Source organism: Tupaia chinensis, unplaced genomic scaffold, assembly GCF_000334495.1.
Source record: "Tupaia chinensis unplaced genomic scaffold, TupChi_1.0 Scaffold139733_1, whole genome shotgun sequence".
Classification (NCBI taxonomy): Eukaryota; Metazoa; Chordata; class Mammalia; order Scandentia; family Tupaiidae; genus Tupaia; species Tupaia belangeri.
This window is the reverse complement of record NW_006199613.1, coordinates 420,465-426,190: the sequence shown is the minus strand read 5'-3', so window position 1 is coordinate 426,190 and position 5,726 is coordinate 420,465. Positions and strand designations below refer to the sequence as shown.

The 5,726-nt window shown below is 58.4% G+C and overlaps 1 long non-coding RNA gene across 2 annotated transcripts in view; it reads left to right on the top strand.

The window, feature by feature from the left end:
• LOC106736398 (uncharacterized) overlaps positions 1–5,726 on the top strand; it is a 33,439-nt gene that overhangs the window by 7,872 nt on the left and 19,841 nt on the right. The window contains exon 3 of one of the 2 annotated variants that reach the window (XR_003546785.1): positions 4,238–4,374. This is a non-coding gene — a long non-coding RNA (uncharacterized LOC106736398). Of the gene's footprint in view, positions 1–4,237; positions 5,721–5,726 lie in introns of those variants that run through there. The other variant, XR_001371412.1, reaches the window with a different exon arrangement.

Below are 5,726 nucleotides of genomic sequence, written 5' to 3'. Positions count from 1 at the left end.
ATTTTTCAAATGAAAACGAGTAGGCTGCAGCACGGCTGCAAGGGGTGATGGGTCCTGCGGGCATGCTGTCCTCTGAGCCGCCTGGCACCACGCCTTCGGCAAGTGGCTTACCTCCCCATCGGTGACATGGAGTTTCAGTCGGAGTGTGGTGGGGTTTCCATGTTGACCAAACACAAGGCCCATAGGACTCTTAAATGTTTTTGCTATAAGACACATGGGCTTGCCAGAGAGGCGAGAGAGAGGGAAAGTGAGAAGTCACCCCCAGGGGATGGCCACGCCGCATTCCCTTCTCCACCATTCTCCTCTTGAGATTTCAGGCACACACGCACACGTGTCCAGCACGATTCCAAGCTGCTAGGTCTGGGATGTGAACCACAGTCGGCCATGGGGACCCAGAGCCTTAACCACCATGCCACCTACTGGCTCCACACATAATACTTTTTCTTTAAACACCTCATTTCCTATTCCTTAAAAAAGAAAAAAATTGTTCTTGGGCTTCATTATACTACTAATTTTCATCATCAAAGCCGAATCTATCCGTTTCCAAGGTGGGGATCAGTTTTTGACTTGGAAATAAATGCAACAAATTACTGAGTACACTCCTCCAGGCCGCAGAAGCCAAGGACAGCGGTTCGGTCCCTGCATGGGTGGGGCGAGCAGGTCCCTGTGGAGCCCTCCAGGGGCGGGCACGGGCTGCTGGGAGAGCGGGCACATCGCAGACCCACCACTGCTCTGGAGAGCGTTGGAAAGTGATGAACCTCTGCAGGGACAACCTTCCCAACTTCCTGCCAAGAGAAGAGTAAGCGGCCGACCTTTTCTCCCTGGATCTGACTGTTGCTGAATTCACTTTGTCAATGACAGTTCTAAACTCTATTAAGCCAACTCACCCTCCTGTCTTCAAATTGGGGAGAAAAAAATATATTGTAACACATTTTGGCACTTCTCAACCTTCTGCCTTGGAATCGCAGCGAGGAGAGCCCTCCAGCGCTGGGGCCTGGTTCTGTGGGTTACGTGGGTGAATGGATATCTGCAGTGCCTTCAAACAGTGCCAAGCATGGAGACGCGGCCCCCACGGCACCCTCAGACGGCGCCAGGCACGGAGACACGGCCCCCACGGTGCCCTCGGATGGGGCCAGGCACGGAGACATGGCCCCCACATTGCCCTCGGACGGTGCCTGGTATGGAGACGCAGCCTGCAGGCTTGCTTGTCACTGGGGCCGCTCATCCTTCCGGGCACCATGGAGGCGAGGCCCTCCTGCCCGGCCCGACTGCGTCTGCACATACAGAACAGGAAGGGCATGTCTGTGCTCTGCCATGGCTCAGAAAACCCAGCCGAGGGCAGGAGTCGAGGGCTGACAGGGCGCGGCTGTTCGCTGGCAGACGGCCCATAGTGCCCGCGTGCGCTCTCGCGTGAAACCCCTCCTGTTCACAGTGAGGCTGCGATTCTACTTCACACGTGGCTTGCCAACCCTGGGAGCCCTGGGCTGGAATTTCACATCTTCTGTGCTACCAAAGAGATGCGCCAGTCGCGGGCCCCCCACGCCTGGGCCCACAGCCACCATCCCAGCGGTAGAAGGGCGTGGTGCGGAGGAGGACAGGAGTCTAATTGATCTGGAAAATGCTCTCAAAGACGGTGAAATTTCTGGCCAAGGCAGTGGGAGTCACAGGATGAGGGGTGACACTCGCCTCCCCACGTGCCTTGCTCGTTAGCATCGAAATGGAGGTGGAGTCTGGTGTACTGGCAATCTGGCTCACCATGTGACGCAGGACGATGGCCATTCCCCTCTGGCTCCCGGTGTCCTGCCTAGAACTGGGAGGAGACCGATGAGGTGGAATTTCCAGGGGGGACCAGGGTCCACAGGAAGACAGTGCTGGCTCGTTAGGGTTTGCATGAATGCACGCGCTTGCTGGAGAGACAGGAGGGGGCGTGAGAAAGCGTCCGGGCATGGCCACACCGCAGCCCCCTCCTCCAGTCTTAGGAGTTTGGGCATGCGTGCATCTGGCGGGATTCTCAAACTGTCGGGTCTGGGGCTTGAACCACTATTGGCTGTGAGAGTCCAGCGCCTTAGCCACCGTGCCACTGGCTGCCCCAAGACACACTATTTAGAGTGACATGATGAGTACACGCCTGCGACAGACGGGGTGCGTGCGAGGTATTTGCTCTGCCCTTCGGCCTGACAAGGTCATGCCTCCTCGTTGGCCCCCCACGCTCACTGTCCCTTAGCACCAGGAAGGCCCTTAGCCCGCAGGGCCAGCCCTGGGCTCTGCGGCTGTGACTCTCAGCCCAGGTTACCGCCCACTGCGTGTTCCCGGGAGGGACTGCACATGCACTCCTAAGCACACACTGAGACTGCCTGGCGTCCATGTAAGGGAGCACTGCCGGACTTACACAGGGGCTCCCTAAACGCAAACCTCACAGGCGGGAGCAGCTTGGGCCTGCCCCAGCCACATGTACACAGTTGGCCTTCACCGTCTGCCCCGGCCCCGGGACCCCAGGGCAACCTCCTCTGCGCTCTCACGAGGGTCCGATGCAGCCACTCCCCAGCGTGCCTGCTGTAGCGGGTCCCTGTCCATGTCCTGTTGCAGGAGAGACTGTGTTAGGAAACCCAGGCTCCGTCCTGGCGGCCGGCATGTCCCCTCTGCAGGACCCCACGAAATCTGGCCACAGGGAGACCCATTTTATTTATCTTTTCAGCTTTCTTTCCTTTTTAGATATGTCTTCTTGACACTGGAGATCTGTCCCCAGTGGCACCTTGGTTTTATTCCCAGGAGGGAGGACTAGTGGTTCGGCTGCTCTCTCTGGGTTTCACAGCTCTCACCCACCGGGAAACGGGCGCTGGGAGGAGGGCACTCCCCTGCACAGCCCTTCCTTACTGACAAATGGGAGTAGCAGTGTCCCTGCGATGAGAGGGAGAGGCTCTGGGGCGCACAGCCGCTGCAGCACGCCCCTCCGTGCGTGCTTGCTGACCGCGGGTGTGGTCGGAGAGCCAAAGCTGGAGGCAGAGGCCGAAGTCGATATCTTGCCGGCTGTGTTTACTTGTAGGAGAATAAGCATGGGTAGAAATACAACTTGTCACTTTGGGGACTAGCACATGGCATGACGGTTGTATCGCCGGACCCCAGTGTAGTTTGGATTCGGACCTAGTGACTTAAAACACACAGGGCTGTGTGTGTGCCCAAGATCCCGAGAGGAGACTGGAGGAGAAGGGATTGCGGTGTGGCCAGCCCCCCTGGGCGGTGATTTCTCGCTTTCTGTCTCTCTGTCTCTCTGGCAAGCACATGTGCCCTATAGCAAAAATATCTCTTTAAAAAAAAAGTGTCATTTGACTTAAAAACAATTTTTTTTTTTAGATTTTTGGCACACGGCGTGTGCACTTGCCATAGAGAGACAGAAATAGAGAAAGCGAGAAGTCATGCCCCGGGGGGTGCCACACTGCAATCCCTTCTGCTCCATTCTCCTCTCAGGATTTTGGGCACGCACGCACACACTCGGCCTGATTTTCAGGCCACGGGATCCGGGACTCGGATCACGGTTGGCCGTGTGGGAATCCAGCCCCCCTATCTCCCACACCGCCTGCTGGCCCCAAGCTCTGCAGTTTTACGAAAATGTGTACTAGGCTGTCCAACGTTTTACCTGTCGCAGGGCCTCTTCTAGCTCACACGCATCCCCGTGTCCATGAGCGGCTTCTGAGGGCCACCCGCCCGGGCAGCTCCTGCTTCCGAGTCCTGTCCCCACCATGCAGTGGGACAGCAGTGTCCTTCGAGTGGGAATGCATGGCATTTGTCCACAGGGTGGCTTGTCTCACCGCACATCACGTCTTCAGGCCACCCACACGGCATCAAGTGGCAGCGTTCTGAGGCCTTGGAGGCTGCGTGCTCATGCCGATTCCCAGTCCGGCCCAGCCGTGGCACACAGGCCCATTCTGCACCTGCCACCGTGAACCCGGCCTGTGCCCATGGCTCCAACGCACCACGCCGGCGCCGCGCCTCCGTCCTGTCCTCCGGGCCACACCCGCTCTCACCCCTCAGCGGGCACAAGGGTCCCCTCTCCCAGCCTCACCAGCACCTTCACCCACTCTGGGTGGGTAGCCACCCCCTCCTCAGGGTCACGACTCCTTCATGGTGAAAGATTCTAAGCACTTTTCTCACACGCTTTTCTGCCAAAATGCCGTGTTTAGAAACAGCGCCACACAGACGATTCCATCCCTAACTTCCGATTTCTTTTCCCCACTTCCAGGCTCAGATATTGACGTGCCCCTTAAAAAGATCCAGGCCACGGGCCAGTGATGTGGTGGCTAAGAAGGCTGGACCCCACGTGGCAGACGGCGCAGTGCAAACCCCGAATCTGGCTTGAAAACCTCGGCAAGCTCATGAGTGTGTGCCCAGTATCCAGGGGAGCAGGGGTTGTGGGGCCACTCTCCACCGAGTATTTCTCACGCTCTCTCCTCTTCCTCCCTGTTTGTCTCCGGGGAGTGCATGCTCCCCACAGCAAGAATGAAAGTTCGTTCCAGGCTATGAGCCAAGTGCCTGGGCTCAGCAGAGAACAAGGCAGGCCAGAGCCTGCCTGCCCGGAGCTGGAAGGGACCCACGGACGCGGCGAGCAGAGAGTGCATGGGGGCCAGGGTACGGAGTGCTGTGGGGCTGAGCGTGAGCTCGTGTGGGGGCGTGAGCCAGGCTCACAGTCGACCTTGTGTTGTGTCTGAATTTTAGGGAAGTCTTAGGAAGGCACGGGAAGGAAGGCTCCACAACAGGAGGCTCTGCTGCTGAGAGGTGTGGCCCGGCTGCAATGCTACGGGCGGAGGGTGCATGGGGACAGGTTTTGGTCCCAGCCCCTGAACGGGAGCAGTGGTGCCAGCCTGGGGTCCTGGCCAGTGGGCTGAGTGCCACAGCCTGCATGGTCCTGTCAACGGTGCCAGCTGGGCACAGAGGGCGAGGCTATGGCCCACATGCCACTACGAAGCCGAGTCTAGATGCGGTGCTGGACACGTTTGCCATGTGTGGGCAGAACCCTGAGAGGAGAAATCGCGCAGAAGCTATGGGAAGTGGGCATGGGTGTGCTTCGTCTCTCCTCCTGCTCGTCCTGTCTCCAGCAAGCACAGGCTTCACAGGTGTGAAAAGGCAAATATGAAGGGGCGGTTGCTGACACGTGTGCATGCAGTACGGGAGTGCTGGGGCAGTTGCTGATACACGTGTGCATGCAGTACAGGAGTGCTAGGTGGTTGCTGACACGTGTGCATGCAGTACAGGAGTGCTGGGCGGTTGCTGACACACGTGTGCATGCAGTACGCGAGTGCTGGGGCGGTTGCTGACACGTGTGCATGCAGTACAGGAGTGCTGGGCGGTTGCTGACACACGTGTGCATGCAGTACGCGAGTGCTGGGGCGGTTGCTGACACGTGTGCATGCAGTACAGGAGTGCTGGGCGGTTGCTGACACACGTGTGCATGCAGTACGCGAGTGCTGGGGCGGTTGCTGACACGTGTGCATGCAGTACGTGAGTACTGGGTGGTTGCTGACACATGTGTGCATGCAGTATGGGAGTACTGGGCGGTTGCTGACACATGTGTGCATGCAGTACGGGAGTGCTGGGCGGTTGCTGACACGTGTGCATGCAGTACAGGAGTGCTGGGCGGTTGCTGACACACGTGTGCATGCAGTACGTGAGTACTGGGCGGTTGCTGACACATGTGTGCATGCAGTACGGGAGTGCTGGGCGGTTGCTGACAC